Here is a 27849-nt window from a genome sequence, read left to right on the forward strand (position 1 = left end):
TACTGCAAGCAGAAGATCAATACATAGGAGAGATGATAGATGGAGTTAACGCCAATATCAAGATGGTAAGTTTGTTCCATTATATACCTTTTAAAGTCTGATGTGCCATGATCTGCCTCTGGCTGAATTGCAGCATCTTCTCTGGGAATGCTTCTTTGCTTTCTCCTGATCCTGTCTGTAAAGGGTTAAGCTCCCATCATCTCATCAAGATCCTGTTCACCTTTGGCTTGCCCTCAAAAGATTGCCTTTCCCTGCAATCTGGACCAGTTCATCAATGGTCTTTGCTGCTGGTGGTCTCTCAGCATTACTCCTGTGTTTTGATCCTGTCTGACTTCTTAGTATTGACTCTTGCTTGTCCTGCTGTTTGCATCTCATCTCATCTTATGACCCAGACCCCGGATTCGCTTTGACTTCATTCCTGCTTTCTCCCTGACTTCATTGTTTTTCTTCTGGCTTCAGACCTCTGACTTGTCTAGTCCTCACATGAGTCTCTCCTACCTGTGTGGCTGTGGCTTTTCCTGGCTTTTACTGTTAGCTTACCTGGACCTCTATTTAACCCTACCTGCAGACTATTACACCTTCTCTGTTCCAGCTATTCTGCTGGCAGTTTACCTGGACCGTCTGTGAATTCCTATCTGCAGACTGTTACACCTTGTCTGATCCAGCCATCCTGCTGGCAGCTGACCTGGACCTTTGTGTGCTCCTGTGCACTGATCATTAGATCTTCTCTGATTCAGCCATCTTAATTTCTGCTAATCTAAACCTTTGTGCATTCCTGCCTGTATTCATTCCACTAATGAGGTGCATATATCTCCAAACCTCGGGCTGTTCGCTGGGTCTTGATTCAATTTAAATAGTAGCAAAAATACAGAAGGCATTAACCCACCTGGGAAACGAATGGTATCTCTCCTCCCCCATGCCTGTTTTTTCGCATGCCGCCGCCAAGGCTTTTTTGTCCTCGCCGGTGAGTGCAAACATGTCGACATACTTTCCCCGTCTGATTTTATCACGGACGCTCGGCCTAATCCCATGAGTTACCTCTATATTCTCCACCTGACCTAGACCGCTGCTACCCATTGACTGCTCCGGGCTCCCTGACCTTGCTGCTTGTTTACCGCATTTACCCAATAACTCATTCTCCAATATTCTGATCAGCTTCCTAGGACTATCCTCCGAATCAGACGACTCACCGCTAGTAGTGTAAACTGGTGAACCTGGCTGCTGTGATTGGTGCGTAATTAAGGAAGAGGACTCACCCACGGGCACTGGATTCCCTGCACCAGAAGCCGCCTCCTCGCTTGTCCCTGCTGCTGCTGCTGTTACGGCACTGGCTGAAACAACCTGTCCTTCCGTACTGACTGGAGTCGACTCCATGCTGTCTCTTGCAGGCCTCCATCCCTGTGGATGTGACCTAGCCCGATCGCCGCTGCTCATTCCAACCTCCTGCACCTCGACCACTGGATCTGAAACAGAATAGGGGAGAATGAGCTGTGTCCTTGGAAGCTAATCCAAACGCCGCCGCGCCACACCAATATCTGGGCCGCCGAGGTCTTGATTTGATGCTGCATAACGGCCTGGGTTTGAGTACCCCACCGCCTCCTCGCGCCGCAGTAGGGTGTGCCTATCGTACCTCGCCCGGGATGATTCCCCTATTCGGCCGCCCGGCAGAAATTGATCATGCGATAGCGGGGACCACTGTAACGCATTACCGCCGCAAGTGTGATTATAATCAAACACTAAATTATCCCATGCGACCCCCTGCCCAACGTAGGTGCCACCCAGCGCTGCGCTATCCGGAGAGGGAGGCCAAGGTGGCCTGTATGTCCTGTCCGCCTCTGGCGACAACACTTGCCGGTAAAGAGAGGGCCACACAGACGCCTCACCCCTTACCCTAAAATCGCCTGCTCCCCCGCTATAAAATGTGTCCGCCCCCACGGGGCCACTGTTCAAGTGCTGTGCGCGGTAACATGTCTGTCCGCAGGGTAGATTGGCCCAGCACCACTCTCGCTAATGGGGGGTCCCTCCCAAACTCTGCCCCCCATGATGAGCCCCTGCTACTGTGGGGCAAAAATGGACTTGGGGGAAAATGCAGCTGATGCAGGGCAGAGGGGTTCATTATTTGTGAACCCCCCCTGTGAGATGAGATGGGGGGTTATTGGGCACTGCCTAAAACTATCAGTACCCCATCTACCTCCTGTGTTCCCAGGTGGGCCTGACTCCTCCTGACCCCGGACTACCCCTGCACCAGCCCCAGGAGGGGTGGAACCTCCAGCCTGTGCTGATGCAGGTAATAGTGTGGCCGCCGGGGACCCATCGCTATCCAGTGCTGCTCCCCTCTCCCCACTGCTGGCAGGTACCTGTAGTCTGGCCGCGCGAGATGGCGCCCTTGGTCTGCGCATGCGTGGCCTTTCCGATACAGCCGGCCACGTCGCCCGTCCTCGCTGACTGCCCCGACCTGCTACTGACCGCACTGTGCCGGAGGTGAGTGGCTGCAAACTGGGACGGGGCTGGGAAGAGTGGGGAAACCGCGACGAAGTCGCCATGAGGGGGTCCGCGAGGAAAGGGTCCGCAAGATGGCGCCCGGAGCTAACGGGGGAGGGGGATCTAAAGTGCGCCGGACGGGTGGAGGGGCGCTTAGGACGGGGTTCAGACTGTTACAAACCCTGTCACCCTTTAAGTACGTTCACCCTAAAAGCTTCACTTGTCAAAGCAAAGCATGGTATGAGATTGGCCATTTTAAGAGCACATGTTAACCAAGCATGTGGCTCTATGGTGGCCATATATAGCCATTTAGCAAGTTTATAAATATTACAGTGTATCGAACTCTCAACCTTTGTACCTATAGCAACAAGTCCAGTTCTTAACTTCTTACAACACAGATATTATTTCACACTAAAGCTTTTTTGCTAAGATCCAAACAATATAACTAACGCTATCTCATACAAGGGTCTTTTCTATCGTAACACACATCTCTTTATCTAGCAGCCATTACACATTTTCCTCTTTACACATGTGCCACAACCTCCCTTAGGAGGAGGGAAATGTCTACAACCCAAGCTCTATTATTGGAGCAATCTTATTCAAGTTAACTTATTTAACTTATACCTTCCCAAATAGCAATATATCTTACTATTCAATGACTTGTAAACTTACTATTCTATCACATATAAAATAACACTTCTTAAATGCTAGACCGCATGGCCCATGGCTCTGTCGGCCATCTTTAAGCATATGTGTCTATAAGATAAATTTCTTACAACACAGATATTATCTCACACAATTACCTTTTTGCTAACTTCCATACAATATCACTTCATCATTAAACTTTCACAAACATTCTGCATTTCTTGTTGTTTATATCTTCACCATTAAAGCACTGACACTGAACCTTTAACCGACATTGTATTACTCCTATTGATATACACTTTAACCATCATTTCAATAAATACTGAACATATTACTCATATATAGCCAATTTCTATTACCTCATGTTCAAATATTACCACAGCCCTAAAGGGCCAATGAAATACTTCTCTTTACTGTATCTCGAGAGGGATGAAAAGTCTTTGTTCACCTAATGAAGAAAGTGTGTGTCTCTCTGTGAGCAGCCTTCTCCAACCGTGCCTTGCTGGATAGGGCCTCATGTGGTCACCTTTTTTTGCCTTACGAAAATTTAATTACAAAGCCTCTTTGGGAATGGCTGATTTACAGGATTGGAAGCTTGGTCTATTCAAATGTAAATGTGTTTGACCTCCCAATTCTCTGTAGACAAATGCTAGCATTCTGTAATATAAAGTGGAAGTGAATGTTCAGTTAAACTTTGAAAGGAAAATTGAATATATAATAATAGCTAATATATAATATTCTTCAATGGCCAAGGGAGACCAATCCTATTTCTGGAAGAGAAAGTTCTCAAGAAAAGGACTTATTCTAAGGTGTGAAATCTTCAATGCTGGACTTGCAAAAAACAGCTGATTATGACAATTATTAGATACTAAAATTTTATTTCAAGATTTGCACCAAAAAGAATCTAAGAAATGCCAAAATAATGGTTTAATACACTGACAGAGACTACAGAACCCTCTGCACAACCTAGACCCAAAGATATAAGATCACTTAAAAGAGCTCAGATTTGGAGCTGACGAGTTTGAGGAAGCGCTGTGTTACAGCAAAGAGACAGCTACATACTTGGGTTAGGAAATAAGGAGGCTGAGGGGTCATGGGAGGTAAGATAGATTGTCATCAGAATAGAGGTGATATTGGAGGCCAAATGAATGAATAAGTTTGCAGAGAGTGGTGGTGTAGAGAGAAAAGAGCAGATGGCCAAAAACAGAGTTTTAGGGGTCTACAGTAGAAAGATGAAGAGGGAGGAAGGAAGAGTCAGGAGCAGAGATGTTAAACCAGGAGAGAGCTGTTTCACATAGACCAAGGGAGTGAAGGGTGGTGAGGAGAAGAGAATGATCAATGGTGTCAAAAGCAGCAGAGAAGTCGAGGACTATCAGAAGGGAGAGAAGTAGCCTTTGAACTTAGCTGAGAGTAAGTTGTTTGTTACATTAGCGAGGACAGTTTCAGTTGAGTGAAGAGGATGGAAAGCAGACTGTTGTGGGTCAAGAAAAGATTGTGAAATGAAAAAAAATGATCAGACCAGTGAAGACTAATGTTCTGAGAATTTTTGAAGCAAAGGGAAACAGAGATGCGGGTCGATAGTTGGAGAGAAAGAGAATTGGACAAGGGTGGGTATCTTGAGTGTAGGTGTAGATGAGAGTATTCTTGAAGGCCGAAGGGAAGAGAGAGTGGCAGAACTTGGAGGGAACAGGGTCAAGAGGACAGGTTGTAGACGAAGAGGAGGAGAGAAGATTGAGGATCTCAGACACAGTTACAGGAGGCTAGGAGCAAAGGGTTACAGATGGAGTGATAGAGAGGACTAGTGGGGAAAGGCAAATCTAGCAGGAACAGATATCATTCTGTCTTTAAAGTAGGTGGCAAAGTCGAGAGTGGTGATGGACGAGGGGGGAAGTGGTGAGGAGGAAACATTAGAGAAATAATAGTAGCAAAGAGGTGTCAGGGGTTGTTGGTCAGGGAGCAGATGAGGTATGTGAAATAAGTTTGTTTGCAAGGGAGAGGGCAGAATAGTAGGGGGAAAGGATGAATTTATAGCAGATGCAGGATTTCCTCCTTTAGTGTTTAGTGAACTGGGAGTAATTTTAGAGGAGGTGAGTGAGATGGGAATGCTAGGGATGAAGATTAGATTGGCGGAGATGAAGTGCGGTGGCTGGGGCTGCAGTATCAATTGCAGCAGAAAGTGTGGAGTTGTTAAGAGAGACAGCAACATTTGGGCATGACAGAGAAGAAATGGGAGCGAGGAGGAGTGTGAGGGAGAGTACAAAGACTATGTAGTCAATGTTGTTGAGGGGACACTGCATGCTGTGTGATTATGGACAGGGAGGCAAGGGGTGAAGAGAAGGGGAAAGGAAAGGAGAATGTGGTCAGAGAGCGCAAGGCAGAATTGGACAAGTTGTAAATGTCACAGAGATGGGAGAATACTAGGTCCATCTCAGTGGATGTCGGAAGATGTCCATTGAGAGATGCTATAGGAGGAAGAGAGAGTTTAGAGGCAGCAGTAGGAATAGGAAAGTTGGTAAACTCCTGTTAAATAATAGTAAGACTATCAGAAGAGAGGAAATAGAAAGGGGGAAAATAGATGACAGCAACATGAAGGAGGAGAGGGAAGAAGAGGCGGATGGAGTGATTCAAAGGAGGAGAAGGAGGGTTCAGGGAAGATAACTCTAAAGCTGCAGCCAGGAGACAGTAGGACACCTATACCACCTCCTTGGCAATCCCCAGGACGAAGAGCATGAAGAAGGAAAAACCTTCCATGCTGCAAACGAAGCAGTATCAGAGAGGAGATATATGTTTCAGCAAGGGCCAAGATATCAAATGAATGCATTTCAGAGTGCGCAGGACAGGGGAAGGTGAGTGAGAGGCAGGATGGTGGAAGTGTTGACTGGAGAGTAATAAGGTACAGGAGATATAGTAATTGAGTCCTTACAGAGTGATGAAATAGTAGAGAGGAAAAATTTCAGTCCAAATCACATCAAACTCAGTCTCAACTCTTAATGCATGTGATGGCAGACTAAGTCTTGAGCAGTAGGATTGTTATAACAATTTTTTTAAATTATAAAAGTAACCATTTACAAATATTTAAAGCTAACATTTCAAAACGTAAGTCATTGAAGCTATGCCATAACTACTCAGCTATGGAAAGCTTTCAGAGACAGACAGTTGGCCTCTTTCAAGCTTTCAAGAAAATGGTTATTTGCACCGTCTCCTCCTCAGGCATATGCAGAGATGATGGGAGTTGAAAGATCCTCTTTATCAGAGGAAAAAAACATAAGAATTATGTCAAATGGTTAGACAATGATGACAGTGCTACTCCAATTGTTGTCAGTCAATTTAATATGTATTCCGAAAAGATCAGAATAATTTTGATTAGGGACTCCTCATTAAAAAACATGAAAAAATAGTCACTATTTAACTTATGTGCAAAACAGAAAACTAATTTTCACCCCTTTCATTGTAACATGGTTTTGTCCAGGAGACTTAAATAAGAAACTTCTTAATTTAAGTTCCTTAATGAATCATGCCTCTTGTCTCTAAGATATGTTCCACTCTGATTAGATGTTTCCATAGCAAAAGGCTATGGTTCATGGAGATGTATGCTGCCTTTGGATAAACAGGCTGTGAGTTGAAATCCAGGGAAGTTTAATTCATTTTAGATCTTGATATATGTTTCTTGCTCTCGTTATGGATAACTTTTTTTTTTTAATCTACAATGACTAAATGTGTTACATATGCATGTTTTCTATGCCAGCCTTATTTAGGTATTTATTTTATCCATCCTACTGTCTATATATTAGAAAAAGAAACTTTTAAGTTAAACTCTATGTTCATCACATCGATTTTGCTTTTTCCATATGTGACTTATGATTGATTATGTTGTCTTAACAGCTGGAGCTTTTATGTTCTTTTGCACACAGCTGAAGCTGAATTTGTTTATTTATCCCAGCACTGATGTATTTAGGCTATATTGTAATGTTTTATATTAATGTTTGGACCCCCTTCCCACATCTTTAATTGGTGTATTTCAGTTTAATGGTACTGTGGGAATATTGGGGCCTATCCCTTCTGAAGAAACTGCTGCTATCCAATATAGCAGGAGAAATGCGTCAGCATGTTTGGAAACTACTTGAAAGGACTTGGAAGTAATTTTAATGTACTGACCTTTGGACATAATCTAATTATCAGTGCAAGGAAAATGTAGCGGTCAGTGTCCTCTCTGCTTCATATGCATCTATGATTTGTCACCCGTCCGTTTATAGAAGACCGTGACCCTGTACTGGTAAGTTATCGACTATTAACTAATTTTTCTGCCTGTTTTATGAAAGAAGGTGAGTCCGTTATTATAGTGGTAAGCAGACAAATGAACCACTGCAATCTGGGCACTATTTTCCCTCCAGACGAGAGAATATTCAGTGTTTTTAATCTGAGATGAATTGTGTAAATCAATGGGACTTGTGTTATTTCGGGATTTTTATCTGTTCATATTGTCTAATATCAATACAAAGATTACATATTTGGTCCATAAATATATCTACATATAGAAGTGCACATTTAGTACTTTAACATTTACATCCTACTTTTTAACAGTGGTTTATATTGTTTTAATTGTTATATACTAATAAAACTGTGTTAATTAACCTGCACATCGGTTTTGAATATTTTTAATACCTCTAAATACAGGCTGAGCACTTCATTATATATTTTTTATTTTGGAAACCATTTGCATTAGGCATTAATCCTATCCCTTGGAGGAGCATATAATTATCCCTTTTATAGTGATTGCACTTCAGCTGTGTGATTTAATCAAGAGAAAATCAACCCTATATTGATATATAGCTCCCAAATATATTCATAAGTTCTAGTATATACCTTTAAAGGAGTGATGTATGATTTTGATAATATATTTTCTTTACATTTTAAAATATATGTCAAAATATGGAAGAAAATGATGTGACAATTATGTCAAATTGATATTACATGATTTGTCTATTGACAAAGGCTGCTGATCCTACCATATAATAATTTTTTTGTATAATATACAGATTTTGATATTTTTTTACATACACATTACTTCTCTTTTTCATGAGCTCTACAAACAGGATGAGCAAGATAGACCACACCAAGTTCTAGAAGAGAAAGATCCCAAGAAAAACAATTGTTCGTGCGCCTGGGACAGAAGCAAGGATCATAACTACTACATATTTGCCAACCTTTTAAGACTTCATTCCGAAAGATCCTGGGCAGGGGGGCGTGGTTGGAGGGCGGGAAGGGGGGGGGGCGTGGTGAATTGCCGCATTTCGGGGCCAAAATTACCCGATTCACCGCAAATCGCGTCATATGGACAGTAAGTTGCCGTTTGCGGGATACTTGCCTTGCGGGAGTCCGAGAAACCTACCCGAATTTCAGTGGTCTCCCAGACATTCCAGGAGAGTTGGCAAGTATGAACTACTACTCCCAAATGACACTTGGTGGAGAAAGGTACATTTTGTTTTCAATTGATTATTTACAAGTAAGAAATTTTGAAAGAAAAACAAAAAGAAAAAACAATAGGTTTACACAGCACTCCTATCCCATTCAAAAAGTTATGTAAAGAAATATTGATAAGTACCTTTATTAATTATATTCAAAAAATATTATACCCCAAGAAAATAAATACCCTTGGTCAGTAGTAGTGAAATTTTAAAATATAGAAAAAATGTTAACAGAAAGAGAAAATAGTGTTTAAAAAATGTCAACCACAGAATATGGGACCAGTCTACAGGATCTTATGGATCAAATAATCACCAGAGTATTAACTCTCATCAGTCCATATTCCTATTGTCCCTCCTGTATAACTCTAGAAAATAGTTTCTCTGAAATATTATTACATAGCGCTGCAGGAAATACGTGACCTATTATAATGAGTAAATTGTTACTCTATGGATCCCAGTCCCCCCATCGCTGGCTTCATCATTCTTTACATGGAATACATCCCATGTCTCCCATGCGGCAGCGCCGCTAATGCTCCCCAGTGAATACTTTATGTTAAAAACCGCTTGTTTTAATAGCGCTTAAGATCGTTTATGGGATCAGAACATTTATATGCCCAATACATATGTTTTTTTTGGACACATTCATAAATTAAATTAAATTGTTTTTTAGCATTATATGCCTTATCAATTTAGCAATTGGCCATATTGCTTGTAATCGTATTATATTTAATGTTTTTATACAAGAGCTCTTGTTACATGTATATTATATGTGATTTGTGAATAAATGTGGTAATTTAATCTTTTATCCACGGATCTTTTGAGTGTCACATTTGTATAAGTTCTATAGAAATCTTTCATCATGATTTAGTGGTTCTTGTGCATTGTCGCAAACTTTGTCTATATTTTTTTTTTCTCATTAGGGGACAACAGACCCCTAGCGACTGACAGCCTCGACTCACTAGGTACATACCCTGCGCTGAAAGGTTTTGTTATATATTGTTTACAAAAGCTATCATGCCTGCACTGAACTCTAAATAGCTTCTGGAATTCAATTGAGTAGAACCGAAAGCGGGGCAGCTGTCAGTCAATTTTGATGCATGAGTACTCCTGCAGAGGGCTTGGCTGTCTACTGATCCTTAAGGTAATGGGCACTGACCAACAGGGAATGGGAGCTGTTATCTACTATTTCAACAGAGAGGAAAGTATACACTGGGCACCATAGAGTTGGTGTTATTATCCACTGGGCCGCTAAAGATTTGTCTTTATCTACAGCAGGCAATGGGCTCAGTTTTGGTATACCAGTCACCAAGATTTGGGTTCTGTATTGTGTACTAGCCACCAGGCAATAGGATCTACATTGTGCATATCTACCAGTGAATGGAGAATCTATTGTACCAGAGAAAGGGATCTTGGTATATTGTGTCGGATCACTTTTCTGGTATCATTTATTTTGGTCTCTTAGGCTGGTTCAATGTTTTTTCTGTTTTGTATTGGGACTTCATTTGGTATTGTAATTGTGAGAATGATAATTGGTACATGCTTGCAGCATTGGGGTTAGAGCCAAATGTTGCCACTTTCATCTTAGGTACCAAATCAATTTGTCTTGTCACAGCATATATATCATTCGCATACATGTTGTTTCCTTACAATTCTTACAATACAGCAACATTCTTAATTACCCATACATAATGCATTTCACACTACAATAATATATGTTTAACACATCAGCTTCTTTAAAGACAGCTTTACATCAGGCAATGGCCAAACAACTTTTAATATAGTTTGTGTTAAATAGTAACTCACTTCTTTCTAAACTGTTCTGGCAACAGTATAACATGTCAGATTTCTCAATGTTCCAATTATTATTTTTTATTCTCCCAGAGGTACTTGACAGATACACTAAAGTAACCAAGTAATAATCTTTACTTACTATATGAATCAGCAAGAGATAAACAGACTTGTAAATTATAAGGTTTGATAATCTCTAATTGTACATGGTAAGATCTTTAATATGTATCTTATTCCTAAGATTGTTATTGAACAATCATCTCACATTCACTTTATTATTACATCAATTCTTTTATTTATTTTACTATTTGTGAGTCTGTGTTCCTGCTTCTTACTGTCACGACTACTAAAAATGTTTTCTGTCTTGTGACTGTCTCTAACTTCTTCTGTTTCTTCACTTGGTAGACAGTTTATCCTCTGTCATTATAGTAAGTGAACCTAATGTTGCTCATTTAGGGCTAGATTTACTAAGCTGCGGGTTTGAAAAAGTGGGGATGTTGCCTATAGCAACCAATCAGATTTTAGCTGTCATTTTGTAGAAGGATAGGCAAAGGATGACTAAGTCCAAGGCGCAAACCAATGTAACAATATGCATCAGTTCAGAAAGAGCTATACTCCTAGCAAGCAGAATAATTATGAGCAATCTTCTTCATCTGTAAGGAGTCCGGTATAATCAAGTGAAACTCCACACCAGAGGACCCATCATTGTAAGGAACTATATCCTTGATACGGGCTTGTTATACTATGCCATTTGGTGAGTGCGCAACCCTTAGGGGTTAATTTTAACCCATCATCACATGAGGTGTTCCTGTCTACTTATTAGTGCACGGAAAATATAGGGACTATATTGCCCCCCCCCCCCCCTACATCTTGCCATATATGTGGATTGCACTATGTTTTGTTTTTTCTCTCCTTTTTCTTATGAATGACCCACGAGGATTCCTGAAGTGTTTGGGACTCTTTTAGAAGATTTATCATCTTTGCCCTTTGGAATGTAGGATTCTCATTTCATTCATTTTTTTGGACATTTTGTTTGTTTCATTACTGAATGTTTTGGATTTATTGTTTTTGTATATATTTTGTGATTGGCGCCTGTCTGCAAACCTGCTGTTTGTTTATATATTTTGTAGAAGGTACTAAATAAATGAAATCTAGAATCTGATTGGTTGCTATAGGCAACATCCCCACTTTTTCAAACCCGCAGCTTAGTAAATCTAGCCCTTAGAGTTGATCGTATTGAGCATGTGCACCAAAAATGTATACACATACATCAATATATAAATGTGTGTGTCTCATTAACTTTCATCTCCTTACGCCTAAACTCAACATGTTTCTGTAATAAAACTTTGAGACAAGGCATCGGCTTTGTTATGACTAAACCCTGGCCTGTATATAATAACAAAATCATATCTTGAAAGAAATCAATCAGCATACTGGTCTAGGGCTCAATCTCAGAGTCAATATATTTTAAATACTTGTATTCAGTATAATCCACAATGGGATGAAGGGCACCTTGCAGCCAATGTCTCTATTCAATGAAAGCCCATATTATGGCCAGTTATTCAACATTCTCAACACCATAACTGTTCTCCGCTGAAGCACATTTTCTAAAAAAGAATGCGCTAGGATGTAATTTATTATGCATTTTGCAGCTTTGAGAAAGAACTGCACCAACTTCAGAATCCTTTTTATCAACAAAAAAGAGCAGCTTAGCATCAGGAAGACATGTGTTAAAGGCTATATTAAGGATTTAATGCCCAACAGTCTCTCAGAAGAATATCATAGATATTCAAGATACACAACAAAAAAAATCTTATTAATCCTAAATACTGCCAAAGCAAACAGAAAAATTGTAGCCTCTTAATTTTATAAAACAATTCAGATATTATTGGGAGTGGGCTTTTCTTTTTAATTGTTATCTTCTTTAGATCTCTGTAGACACACAAAAGGACCCAGTTCCAAAAAGTTATGTGGAGGGTCTAATAAAACTATTGGCTAAATGTTCCTTGATATATTCCCCGATAGCTCTGGATTTAGGGGCTGAGGGAGAGCATAAACCTTTCCCCTAGGAAGTTTTTCACTAAGGAATAGCTCAATCAACTTCCTATGAGGGGGGTAGTTTATCGGCTGATTTTTTGCACAAATGTCATAAAACTCCCTAAAACTTCAGATATGTTTTCAAAATAGGCAGTAGTAAGATGGACAGGTAAGGACAGAAATTGCTCTTGACAATTCTTGCTCCATCTAATACTAGTATTTGAAAAGAAAGGAGAATGTATAAGATCAAATATATTATATTTTCATGCAAATAGCGTCTTATAATGAATAACACCTATAGATAAGGGATCACCGTTTTATACACCAATACTAGAATCTAAAACAATGGCAGGAATATTCAAAGCTTGGGCTAAAATAAGATCTAAGAAATTCCATGCGGCCCCACTATCCATGAAAGCAACTTTATTAGTGGAAGTTGTGCCAAAAACTAATTAATCTGGTAACAAAAGAATAATGCTTTTTTAAAGAAATACCTGTGTACAGGGGTAGAACTTTTCATTAGAGAGGCCCCTCTCTGAGGCCCCTCCCCTTTTTCATTAGAGGTCCCTCTCTGCTCTGAAAAGAGCATAGAGTGGCCTCTTTTGAGCATACACACTCAGTGCATGCACCCATTTCACATACACCTATCAGAAGAACACTGCTATTTTTAGACAGGGACGAAGTGATTCTTCCATGGGGGCCTCAAAGCAGGGAGTACCGCCATCACCTGGCCAACCACACCCCCTGCACCCATGATAGTTCTGCCAATGCCAGTGGAACTAGATAAGATCTTTGATTCATCTAGGCCCCGCAAATTCCAGGTTCCTTAGAAGTGATTCTCCTCAGCTGGCAAACCTAAAAGCTCCTATTTTCATGAGCTTCTGATGATTGATATCTACAGGAGGAGAACAGATGTTTAGAATACCCGCTTGTGTCTTGCTTCCTTAGTGCACCATTGAATTTTGATGATTAGCTGCATCAGATTCTCTAGGGTGTATACAACTGGATATTGGACCAGAAGGTCTTTCAACTGTTCAGGCACATTTAATCTAAATTGACTGCATGATGCTGGATAATTCCAGCTATAGTCTGTAGCCCAAAAACAAAATTGGGCACAGTTTTCTTCCAATGACTGATGCTCCTGCTGAAGAGAGCAGAGTTTGGTCTCAACTGAGGTGACCTGGTCTGGGTCATAATAGATGCTTCAAAGAAAGCATTCACAGGATTGTGTGGGTAAAAGCTAAGAGCCCAGGATTGTGAGTATCCTTGTAATTATGAAATAATTATACCAACTCTCTGTTGTTTTGATCTCAACTTATTATACAACTTACAACTCTCCTGAAAATTCCTAAAAGATATACAATCACCAAAAAATAGGTAATTTACTTTGGGTTCTGTTATGTTTGCAGCTGCAGAAGCTTCTTCCTGAGCTGCGACTCAAAGCACCATTTGGGTGAGTTGATTGGCCAACACCTAGACAGAATTGTCTCCATATAATTGGCCCAGTATAATGCGGATGCTGGATTTGTAGAATAAACAGGTCAGTTTTGGTCTTCATTAGCAACCCCTTTCCTGAGCTGGACTAAGCCACCAGAGAGCTCATATAGCATCTGACTTATGTCTGTTTTTTTCTGTGTTTTTTTTCCACAAAATAGTGCAAATGCACCAAAAATGCATATGCAGCTTCTGACTGACCCCTTTCACTGATCAATCATTGGCGTGGCTCCTATATTAAATGAAGTTATGGCTGTTTATACACATTACTTGATTGATATTTCCATTTGGATTGCGGTAGTAATTAGATTCCCTTTTGATCCTTAAAGGGGAAAACAACATATTTATATGACACTACATTATATTTTGTGTACAGATATGTTAATGCAACTTCAGCATTTACTACTAACTTTGCCAAGCCACATCATTATGCCATCCCTGCACTATCCTTTTGCATTCTTTATGCTTTTGTGGTGCGTAAGTATATACACATTTTGCTCCAGACAAAAACCTTGCGAATATGCTACTGATTTACAGCTGAACACATCTTAAGATGTGTCTGTATGAGCATATGTATACAAATGTGTGAGTCTTTTACTTTTCACAAATTCTTTCAACTCTAATGCCTGCTACCAGCTTCTAAGCAAACCTATAGAACTATTTCCCATAGAGCATTGTGTGCTCACCGGTACTTAGTTTCCACTAGGAAGTAGTAGTAGAGGTAACTATAGAGATAAGATATTCCCGGAGTGAGATAACCAATACACATTTTTTTTATTTGGGCTGAGAAGCACTGAAATGATTGAGTTTGCCATTGTTTTTTTTCCCCCACAATGCTGTCTCCCCCTGGTCTCTGCACATCATAATGGAGGCTTAATCTGATATATTGGATACACATATGTGAGCCCAACACACAGAAGGCTATGCAGACAGGAGAAACATAGGTAGTAGCCCTGGCAGGGAATTGTCGGAACGAGATTCAGAGGTCAGGGATAGGCAGCAGTCTAAGAATGGTCAGTGTCCAGGCAAAAAGTCAGGACGGACAGTAATTAAGAGAATGATCAGAACCAGAGATATTTGAGCCAAGAAAAATTGGATAGCAAAAAAGACCAACAGTGTTAAGTATACTGCACCTACAAAAGTGTCACCTTTTGGAAAGGGCACAAATCTGGGAAGCACTTAGGTAAATTATTTACACTTTTTTTTACTTTGATATTTACACTCGGTGACCAGAACTGGTATTCACTTTTGCTCTAGTCATTTTGACTGGAGTATGTTTTCTTCACTAGCCACTTGGAATGTGTTTTGCTTTATACACTGACAATCCGGCTTGGGATCTAAATTGTGCAGAGGGATTATGGTTTGTTTTTTACACAAATCACAAGGATGGATTTATTTTCACAGGGATTTGGTGCTATCAATATTGTAGTCATATTGAGGAAAGGGAGAGATGAGATAGCAAGTCTAAAACAGCAAAAATGTAAATCTAGCCTTTGTTGCATTCCATCATCATTACCAAAGTAGTCACCATACTGGAATATGAAAGGAGTCAAAACTCAGGAAAGCAGTACAATTGGCAGCTGCAATAGCCTTTGTGCATTTAGGTCACATTCAGTTAGCATAGAACCAGTGAATAATGTATATTAGCTCCATAGTGATGATAGTTACTGTAGCTTGGGAACAATGATGGCTTGTTGGTGGGTAGAGTGATGGCATGTGGACACACAGTGCCAATGATGGAATTCAGAAGCAGACTGTGATGGCAAGTGAGGGGAAAATGTCAGTATTGGTATTTGGAGTTACAATAATGGCATGTGGGGATCAGAGTCTCAGTGATGGCTTGTTAAACACATTGTCAGTGATGGAATAAGTGGGGCACAGTGATGGTATTTACGGTGAATGTCTACTAAGCTGTGCCTTTAACCTTCCATTTTCTTTTTCCAATGACTGTAGTTTACAGGACTGTTTAAATAAACCTCATTAGGTGTGGATAGAGTGCAGTCTTGGGAGTTTGATGGAATAACTGGAACTTTTCTATGTTGCAAGGGGATTAAAGTCTACTTTGCATACTAGCTTCTAGCTACAAAATAGAGTTAATTTGTGTATAGTAACTACCAGATTGGGACTTCCACTCTACTTAGACTGAAGTGTGCTAGTTACACCGCTGCTCCTCTGTTCTGTATAGTATTACTGTGTCTTTCTTTTTTGTGATTTTTCATTTTGGATGTATTAAATAAATTTTAAAGAGCTCATAAGTATCTTTCTGAAATTTTCCTGATTGTTATTAATGCCACAACAAAATCCATCTCCTAAACCTTCTGCCTTGGTTGGTTCACTCTGCCAATTATCACCTATGTAGTTTATCCATTACACCTCAACATACCCATGTGACATTTCAAAACTGGAACCTCTTATTTAAATAAAGGCATCAATTATTGTCAGTGCTGGTTTAGTACAAAATCTGCAACCCCTTCTTTTTATGGTATTTACCAGTCATGTGATTATTCTTAAGGAATCCACTACACTAGTATAGACCCTGTCTAATTCTTATCTTTACTGCTGAGGAAAACAAGCTAGGGTCAATAGTGGTAATGCTTCAGCCACGCAGTTGATTTGTGTTTAGCTTTATGGCATGTGGCAGAATTAACTCAGCAACTGCTCCTTTCAAGCTGCCCCAAATGTGTCTTGAATTGTTTTGGATGTTCCCTTGCAAACAGCAGCTGCAGAAAGGTTATATTCACCCTCCGGGGACCACTATTCTTAAACAAAGTACACGGCGGCAGCAGTTATTGTTACAGTAACAATGTTATCCCAGCTCTAGACATTTGTAACAATTGCAGAATTAGAATTAGTCCTCATTTCAGATAATATAGAAGCTGAGCGCATACCAGTGTTGTTTGGACAAGTAAAATTGCTATTACCTAGATTTTAACTCATTCTAGTTTCACATTTACACTGTAAATGAAACCAAACACTTCTGCTAATTTTATTTTCGTATTCAGGAAGTCAGCAGATCATGCTTCCTGTAATATCAGATACAAAGGGTATTTTATCTAATTGCAAAAATGTTCAGTGAGTTTTTTATCCTTCCAAAAGTTTCCCTATTTGTACCCTAAGAGAATGAAGAGGTGGAAGCCCCATTCCACATTACACCAACTGCAAAGGGAATTCACATGCTGCCAAAAGTAGAAACATTATTTTAATGTCCTGCTAATCATTTTTGACCACACCCTTCATTAAGTACTACTTTTCTGTTTTTCTCCAAAACAGTTCTCCTGGGAGCCTCATTTATATCTAAATTTAATAATGGGAATAAGGGTACATCTAGACTGTGAAATATACACTTACTATTGCTTAGATGACTCTTATAATTGATTTTTGTGAGGAGAAAATGTGAAGTTTAATGTTGATGCAAAAGGTGTGCCTTTTAAAGTATAAACGGGAGCCACCACCTCTGAAGATGTGCAAAAATATTTTTTTTGCTGGGGTAAAATAGCTGTTTATCTGCTTGTTGTAAGGTGAACACCCCTAACTGTGAAATCTCTACTCTTTCAAGCTTTTTTAAATATTGTGTCCTGCAACATACATATTTGCATGTGTGAGGTGTTTTCTTTCATTGAGTCCACATTCAGCACAGAACTCCTCAATCCATCTAGCTCTTCCCATAAGGAAGACACCCATGCAGTTACCATCTTGACACAAAAGTGCAAAAACATGCACATAATATCACATTCTGCATACTGCTGCACACTTCCAAACTGTCCCGATTTAGGTGGAATATTCCCGAAGTGAGGGGACTCTCCAACCGTCCTGACTTTTGCCCCTACTCCAGGACAGTTGGCAGATGTGTCTCATTGACAGGTGCTGTGCTCACCTGCTACTGGTGTACGTGAGACTGAAAGAACATTTTTAGTAGAGGAAGAGGGGTTAGGGGCAGCCCAGGTCTTTGGATGTGCTGGGCATGTCATCCTGTTGAAATGTGAAGTGACCACACATCCTTTTTGCAGATTCAGGATTAAAAAAACAGAAAATGCTTAGTTAAGAAAACAAGTCAGGCCCCAAAACAGCCAGGTTATTTACCATACCTGTTGAAAATAATGATTTAATATATGTTTTTTTTATTAAATTAGTGGATAGTAGATGAAAATAAACATCATCTCTGCAGATCCTGGTCTTGAGGAACTATTTTAAGTTAAAGGCACCAACTTCTTCCATAACACATAGGTAAATGAATCTATTTGACGAGGTCAGTAACTAAACCACTTGTTCTCCCAATTTTTTTAATTTTGAAATTGTGGAAGGTGGAGGCAACCTGCAAAGATTGTGTGCTCATGATTTGAATATAACAATTGAGAAACCCTGCTCTTGCAAATATTGAGCAGGAATAAAAAATTTAAGCAAAGATGTCTCCTCGACAACTTTGGTGAAACTGGTTAAGTTATATGTACAAATTGCTTCAAATAGAGATACCACATCAGTTTGAAAGAAGCCTCACATAGTTACTTTGTGCTGTTATTAACATATAAATGCTGGCAGAGTCCTTCCAACTTTAGTCATGGATATACAAAGAATTTGACTGCGCTATGACACTGAAGAGAGTTAATGGCTGGGCTGTGGCACTGAGGTGATTAATAATAACTGAGACTCTTAGACAGGCCTGGAGCCAGCTCTACTTGGAAATTCAGCAGTAATTTACATTGGCCGGTATCACAACAGGTCAATACTGGTCCTGCACCCTCCACTCCCTAACGATCAATGCAAACTCCCTTTGGAGAGGAGATCACAGATGTGCAAAGAAGGCATTAATAGTGTAGTCAGACATGCTTGTCCCCTCGCAGTCCACCCTGGTTATCATGTCACCAAATTGGCAGTTACCTACTTCAGTGATTTTGGAGAGAATGTCTACTGTGTGATAAAACCTAAGGGTGTCATTTACAGTCAGAAAAATAAGAATCCACTGTACTAATTCCATGCTTTCCTGCATTTTTATATTATGGTAATGACAGTTTCAGTAAAAAGTTTCTGAAGGTCTTTAGTTTGAGATTCTGTGCTGCAAGGAGTCTCCCTCACAGGTCTGGTGGATATGCAAATTCTTATTGTGGTTTTAATCTCCTTGGGCCATGAAATATGCATTGTTGTAATTTTTTTGTTCAGAAGGTGACGGAAAACAAAGTAGAATTGTGGAAAAATCAAATTAAGAAGAAAAAAAAGATTAAAATGAACGTCCAAGATGTATAGCAGGTACTAGTTACTTTCTTGGTTGTCTCTTCCACTGTGCTCTGGTCCAGTCAAAATGGTATGTGGTCCTGATTGCAGCTCAGTGCTCCTCAGTTCCTGTTGTTGTTATTTAAGGATGACTCCTAGATTCAGAACCTGGTGTCCATTGAAGTAATCTGTTCTGATTTTTGCTGATAGTGGTCCAAGGTGAACCTTGTCTCAAATGTCTAAAAAATGTGTTTCTTTGCTAACAATCAAAGTTTGAATGTCATGGCACATTATATTTTTCCCAAATGTTACATCTGCTATTTCCTCAGTTTCTCAAACCAGTTTTAGATCTTTTTTAATTGTTTTAAAACCTGTCACCAAATTTTTATTAGCTATATAAAGGGGTTAGGCACCTCTTGGTATTGATTTTCAGTCAATCTCCAAATGTCATTTCCATTTGTTTAGATCACATGAAGAGAGAGACTTTGTGGTTTCCTGGAGCTGTCTGTAAAGCGCTGGGGAATTGGTGGTGCTATATAAATAAATGGTGATGATGATGATGGTTACATTACTTCTACACTTTGTGTCCTATTTGGGAAGAGATGCAGCTTCATGGGTAACCCTGGGGCAGGTTTATGTGGGAGGTTTTGCAAATAAATTGGTTTGCATTAATTGTCTGGTGTGCAAGTCATGGAGCTGTCATTTTAGTTTTATCCTTTGTCCATTCGGAGCTGGTGAGATACTTTAATTAAAAGCAGCCCCATTTTCCCTTATTATTGTGGAGTATATTAGGACATAAAAACAATTCAACTAGTTAGAGAATAGTCCAAATGTGATAGTAGATTTTTCTTTTAGTTGAAGCATTTGCACATATGAGGCATTTTCAGAAATCAAAAATCTGCAAAATGTTGCTCCCATATTTTTTGCTGCTGAAATACATTATATTTGAACAGAACCTGTCAGTTGTAAAAGCAGGTGTGTGAAAACTACCTGTGTGACACCACTCTAAGAGATATGTTCTATTAAAAATAGAAATGTTATACTATTTTATTAAACAATGTGCTACACAAGGAATATGTTTAAATTTTGATTTTAAAGTCAATAAAAAAAACATATGTTCTTCTAAATGTGAAATAGAATGAAACTGACTCTGCAATCGTAATGGATATATTTTAGAGTAGCAATCCGTATAATCTTAAAATAACAACTGCGCACAATATTTATGGGACTCCAATAAAATGTGTCACAACCTCCATAAAACCTTGTCTTTATGGGTACATCACAGCTTGGTATTCTTTTCTTAAACTGTATGAAACACCGCTTAGTGCAGATTTTGGACGTCACCTTTTGCAATGTCACATAACTTTATTGCTCGAGGCACCAGGAACATTTTGCATTTAGTTAAGGATCAGCACAGGACATAGAGCTATAGAGCATGAATAGCTTAAATAATTAACTGAAGGGCAATATGTTTCTTTAGATGCACCTCGGGAAAAGCAAAGGTGAAAGTGCCAAGTCTTTGAACTTTTACTGGTGAGGCATCAATGAGTTCATCTGTGGAGCAGGGCAATATCTATCTAGTGGCTCACCGGGGAAAAGGCAATACATCCCTTCTAGTATTGTCGCATGATAGTCAACAGAAATTAAGTTTAACACTCATGCAATACTTTTTTTAAGTGGATTAAGTTCCCGCAGAAAGTTTTCAAAAACCTTCCAGGTAATTTAAACTGTGCTATTCTGGGAATATAAGTTTGCAATTGAATAATATATTTAAATGCCATTTTAAAACATACTTGGCATTTGCTAGTTTGATATTAAGATTATGTTTACTGACATTATTCTATAATAATTTTGACAGCAGTAAAGAATCAATTGTACCATGCAGTTCTTCCTATTCTGCCATGAAAGCCAGGACCTTTTAGTTCTTTACATTATTGTGTCCACATCCTTTTAGCAAATGCTCAGGCTTTTAAACTCAAGTGGAAAATGGTTGGGTCTAAAGTACATAGACTGTTTTGTAATACTGTTGCTGAATGTTTAGATTATTTTTCTGTTTGTCTCCAGTTTATTTTTTCAGTATGATTCCCAATTTGTGCATTATTATATGTCTTTTTAATTAGTATGTGTACATAGAGAGATTTAATTTTAATTAGTAACTAAAGTGAGAGGCTGCATCAATGAAGAAGCGAGAAAACAGGACAAATGTAGATTTTTATTAATGTTTATGTATATAGCGCCAATCATATTACACAGCGCAGTAGAGAATATGTAATCATTCACATTAGTCTCTGCCCCATTCAAGCTTACATTCTAAATTTCCGAACACACATGCACACACAATTTAAGGTCTATTTTGCCAGAAGACAATTAACCCACCAGTATGTCTGTGAGAGGAAGGGAGGAAACTGAAGCACCCATGGCCTCAGCACTGTGAGACAGGAAGACTATCCACTGTGCCACCATACTGTATCATACCACTGTGTTTATCCTGCATGTGCCACCCCATGCTGCTCCTGCTAAAAGAAGCCAGCTTTAACAGAAAAATTAAACTGGTTCAGTACTGTGGCAGGCTCCCAACATGTGGTTGACATTATTGCTCATGTATATACCATACTGTCAACAAACCCAGAAAACTCCCGTTCAGACGAGGACAAGATTCAAATCAAATAGTCAAGCAGTTAACTTAAAAGACAGTATTAATGACTGTCAGGGATACACCCCTCTAACTACTCCCTGATTAGATATCTTATCATATATTCCAACAGTCATACAATATATCACCTATATTTTGTCAGGAAACCGCTCCTGAACCCCTTTATCTGTCACAAACCGCCCTGCGCACTTGGAAGCTTACTGTAAGGGAACACACAGGATTCAAACCAAACCTCAAACTCACCTCTCCCTAAGGCTGCAGATTTCGCTGGTCCCTTTTCCAAACACAGACGCACGCTTCACACCTCTCAGCAACTGCCACCAGCTACGTATAAGGCCAGTAGCAAACCTATGACTCAATCACCCATTTGTGCACACTCTGTGGTATGGTAGCTAGACAGGTAACCCTTCACTCACTGGTTTCTAAAGAGTTAATCCAGCCAAGCAATCAATCTCTTCTAAACAAACAATGGATTTGTTTCGAGCAATAAGGACAGAACTATTACATTTTAGATTTAATATATAAAAAGTAGAATGCTTACAGAGAATTAAAAAAAAAAATTAGACAATGATTTGACATACAAGTAAAAAATTGCAAACAGTTATAAAATAAAATGGGATGAAAGTACAGAGTACCACTTACATATAATCATCTGTATGCCTGGGGCAGGCAGAAAAAATGTACAGTCCTTCAATTAGATTGATCCCCAAGAAGCTGACAACTTGTCCCTTCAAAACACAGATTTTTAAGCAATCTTAAATGGGACGGCATTAACAAGGGCAGTGTGATTGCTAATGTGGGGGCGGGAATGTCCCTTGGGTGACACAGGTTTGTTCAAAACTATTGCTAAGCTTTGACCTGTCTTAGCTGTTCTCAGATATGTCCCAGCGACATAACTTTCCCTTCAATAAACCGCTCATAAATTCCCGCACATTTAAATACCAAATATAATGGGATTACACCAATATCCGATCTCGTCCTAAAATACATGTGACTAGGGCTGTTCCCTGTATAGTTGGTATCTATGTTTTAAAACCCTTATGTGGTTGATCCCTACTTTTATAGATTTTAGGTGGCATATTTTAAAAGTGAATTCTCTTTGGCTATATTACATATACCCTATGTCAGCACATAGGCTCTTTGAGCCAGACCACATGCTGAGCACTACCTAAACATCTATTCAGGTGTCACAACCAGGCTATATCTCTCCCCGGGAGCTCTTTGAAGCTGCCCCAGGTGTCACTCCTATCTTCTCACACTGGAATGTGCAAAGCCATCAAATACATTTACATCAGACTCTCTGTCTTCACACCTTACACTTTAACTAAACTTATCAATGGATTCATTTGATATAACATATTAACAATGCAGTTATGATTTATCGCTTATAAATAACTGCAAAATCTCTATGTTCACGACAATGACTATTAATAGGCCAATCATTAATTGAAAAAAATAACATTATTTTAAATAGCTCTCTGTCTGAAGTTGTCCATAGTAATTTCATCTTTTTTATGATTACACCTCAAACTCAGGTTTCTCAGACACTGGACAGCAAGCTCACAACTTCCAAGCAATACAATGCAGTGTTAAATGACTAATGAGATCATAGGGGAAGCATGACTTGCTGGTAATGGGCTGCCATCCGAAGGTTAATGCTCACTGTTCTCCTTGGAATGTTTCTCAAGGGCAGCAGACAGACTGTAGTGTAACAGAGATGTGTAGGAGACTGGTTGCAGCTGGCTATGCAGACACAAGGGAGGTAGACAGATTTATTATATGTGGCAGAATGGGGATACAGGTAGGAGTGGGCTGGTAAAACTATTATCATTCTGTGATCTGATGGGGACACAAAGCTACGAGACAAATTGATTTCAAGTCATATTCACTGATATAGTTTAGCTGCCACTTCTTGTGAAGTCAAAGGTTCCCATAATACAAGAACTCATTTAGCATATCTGCCTACACAATATATAATAGAAATGATGAAAATTTATAGTGAGCTAAGAAGTATTGGAAGTATTATTAAACTTTTATATGTCTGTGCTGCAGATGTGAAAGTAAAATTTAACTTACTCTTGAGATTATGTAATATTTTTTCAAAATGTTATACTTTGCTCACTTTTAATGCTTCTCAGCATTTTCTTAGCATGAAAGAAATATATTATAATCTTAGTTGTGTAAGCGAGTGGGGAGTATATGAAAGGAAGACATGTAGTAGATATAAAATCTAAATATAGTATGCATTGACATTAGGGATGTGCACCGGCGACTTTTGAGGTCTCGTGTTTTGTGTTTTGGATCCGGATTTTCGTTATTTTTGAGGTTCGGATTTGTCTCGCAAAACACTTGACGAAAGGTCTCGGTTCGGATTTAAGGTATTGGATTCGGATTTTTTTTGAAAAAAACATAAAAAGTTTAAAAATCAAGTTTTTGGGCTTATTTTCACTCCTAGGCTATTATTAACCTCAATAACATTCAATAACAAGCATTTCCACTAATTTACAGTGTATTCTGAACACCTCACAATATAGTTATTAGTCCAAAACGTTGCAACAAGGTATCTTTCTGGACTGCGTAGAGGAGTGGGTCACCACAATATATATTAAAAACCCTGAACTTTTATGATTCGCACCAATAATTGTACCTGGACTGCGTAGAGGAGTGGGTCACCACAATATATTAAAAACCCTGAACTTTTATGAATCGCACCAATAAATGTACCTGGACTGCGTAGAGGAGTGGGTCACCACAATATATATAATAAGAAAACCATCAACTGGTTTGATTCGCACCAATAAATGTACCTGGACTGCGTAGAGGAGTGGGTCACCACAATATATTAAAAACCCTGAACTTTTATGAATCGCACCAATAAATGTACCTGGACTGCGTAGAGGAGTGGGTCACCACAATATATATAATAAGAAAACCATCAACTTGTTTGATTCGCACCAATAAATGTACCTGGACTGCGTAGAGGAGTGGGCACTGGGCACCACAATAAAATATATAAAAAACCTTCAACAGGTCTGCATTACACTACACATACGGCTGCTCCTCCATCCTCTCCATCATATACATGTTGGAGTTTTAGCGTGTGACAACCTCTTGTTTTTGATAATGTCAGTGCATTTTGAATATTTTTCAATTTGCCCCACACCACTGAATGTACTTTATCTATGATACGCATCTATCTATCTTGACTGCGTAGTGTGGTGGCCCCGGTACACAATTTGGTACCGGGGCCACAATAAAATAAATACACCCTCCACGTGTCAGAATTCCACCAAACAAGTATCTGGACTGCGTAGTGGGGTGGCCCCGGTACCCAACTTGATACCGGGGCCACAATAAAATAAATACACCCTCCACGTGTCAGAATTCCACCAAACAAGTATCTGGACTGCGTAGTGGGGTGGCCCCGGTACCCAACTTGATACCGGGGCCACAATAAAATAAATACACCCTCCACGTGTCAGAATTCCACCAAACAAGTATCTGGACTGCGTAGTGGGGTGGCCCCGGTACCCAACTTGATACCGGGGCCACAATAAAATAAATACACCCTCCACGTGTCGGAATTCCACCAAACAAGTATCTGGACTGCATAGTGGGGTGGCCCCGGTACCCAATTTGATACCGGGGCCACAATACCTCCTCAAAACATGCTCCAGACAATTCATCATTGACAGACCCCAGACAGACAGGGTCGTAGTGTTATTGTTTGACTTTGTAAACCCAAAAAAATGTCCCTGTTGCACTTGCACATAGTCGTGCAATCAAGACTGACTTTTTCATTTAAAGGCACGATCTTTCAAGTGTAGTGTTTGTAAGTCTAAGTCATATTATACTTTTGGTAAAATTGGTTTTTTTGGTTCCTCTTTATGGTAATTAATTAGTAATAGAATTAAAGTAGGAAATAGAATTAAATAGAATTAAAGTAGGAAATAGAGTGGTATAGAGTTGTAGTGTGGTATAGATAGAGTGGTCCACACAATATAATAATAAAACCCTCAACTGGTCTGAATTCCACCAAACAAGTATCTTGACTGCGTAGTGTGGTGGCCCCGGTACACAATTTGGTACCGAGGCCACAATATAATTAAAAAACCCTCCACGTGTCGGAATTCCACCAAACAAGTATCTGGACTGCATAGTGGGGTGGCCCCGGTACCCAATTTGATACCGGGGCCACAATACCTCCTCAAAACATGCTCCAGACAATTCGTCATTGACAGACCCCAGACAGACAGGGTCGTAGTGTTACTGTTTGACTTTGTAAACCCAAAAAAATGTCCCTGTTGCACTTGCACATAGTCGTGCAATCAAGACTGACTTTTTCATTTAAAGGCACGATCTTTAAAGTGTCAGAAAGAGAGAGAAGACACAGGAGAGGAGAGTTGTAGCTGGGGACCTGGGGTGGAAGCTCCCAGGCTCCCCCAGCATTGCCTGGAAGTCTGAGCGTGGTGACTGAGCCAGGGCAAGGAATGTGTGCCCTGGATGAGGGGGAGAACTCCATGCCACTATAGTGAACCCAAGAGAGAGGGGGACACTGCACATGGAAGAGGCCCTGGAGTGAGGGCTGCTACAAGAGGCATGGTAGCTGTAGTGTCAGATCCTGAGGCTGAGAGTACACAGAGTGACGTGTCAGAGCACAGGAGACATTATCCCCGCAGAGGAGGGATGAGCTGCAGTTGAGAGGTCTGCTGTTGAAATAGGACATGCACACTTTAACAAACCAATCATTTCAGCGACAGGGCCTACCAAACAACTTTGACTGAAATGATTGGTTTGTTTGGGCCCCCACACCAAAAAAGCTATTCATCTCTCCCTGTACAGACTAAACAGGCTCTACTGAGGCAAGATGTCGTCCTCATCCTCAACCTCTGATTCCTCTCCCCCTACAGTGTGTACTTCCTCCTCATCACACATTATCAATTCGTCCCCGCTGGACTCCACAACCACAGGTCCCTCTGTAGTATCTGGAGGGCAGTGCTGTACTTCATTGAGGAATTGATTATTCATTTTTATAAACATCATTTTTTCAACGTTGTGAGGAAGCAACCTCCTTCGCCGCTCACTGACCAGGTTCCCCGCTGCACTAAAAACTCTTTCCGAGTACACACTGGAGGGGGGACAACTCAGGTAAAATAGAGCCAGTTTGTACAGGGGCTTCCAAACTGCCTTTTTTTCCTGCCAGTAACAATATGGACTGTCTGACATGTCTACTTGGATGGTGTCAGCAAAGTAATCATCCACAATTTTTTCTATTGTCACAGCATCCAATGCAGCGAGAGTAGACATGTCTGCAATGGTTGGCAGGTCCTTCAGTCCGGACCAGATGTTATCAGCATCCCCGCCAGTGCCTCTTTTGGGAAAACTGAGCTTTTTCCTCGCAGCCATAGATGTGGAAGAAAATGAGGGTGGAGCTGTTGGCATGTCACGGTCCTCTTCAGAGGACAATCTCCTGACCAGCAGGTCTTTGCACCGCTGTAGATTTGTGTCCGCCGGAAACAGAGACACAACATACGCTTTAAACCGAGGATCGAGCACGGTGGCCAGAATGTATTCCTCTGACTTTAAAAGAGTGACCACCCTCGGATCCTGGCAAAGCGTACGAAGGGCTACATCCACAAGAGCTACATGCTTGCTGTAATCGCAATGGCTTACCAGCTCCTCCCTCACTTTCTCCAGCTGCTTCTGCAACAGCCTGATCAGGGGAATGACCTGACTCAAGCTGGCAGTGTCGGAACTGACTTCTCGTGTGGCAAGTTCAAATGGCTGCAGAACCTTGCACAACACGGAAATCAGTCTCCACTGCGCTTGACTCAGGCGCATCCCCACTCCTTTGCCTATGTCGTAGGTGGCTGTGTAGGCCTGAATGGCCTTTTGCTGCTCCTCCATCCTCTGCAGCATATAGAGGGTGGAGTTCCAGCGCGTCACAACCTCTTGTTTGAGGTGATGGCAGGGCAGGTTCAAGCTTTTTTGATGTGCCTCTAGTCTGCGGTAGGCACTGGCTGAATGCCGAAAGTGTCCAGCAATTTTGCGGGCCACCGCAAGCATCTCCTGCACACCCCT

This window comes from Mixophyes fleayi, chromosome 2 (genome assembly GCF_038048845.1).
Source record: "Mixophyes fleayi isolate aMixFle1 chromosome 2, aMixFle1.hap1, whole genome shotgun sequence".
In the NCBI taxonomy this organism is placed as follows: domain Eukaryota; kingdom Metazoa; phylum Chordata; class Amphibia; order Anura; family Limnodynastidae; genus Mixophyes; species Mixophyes fleayi.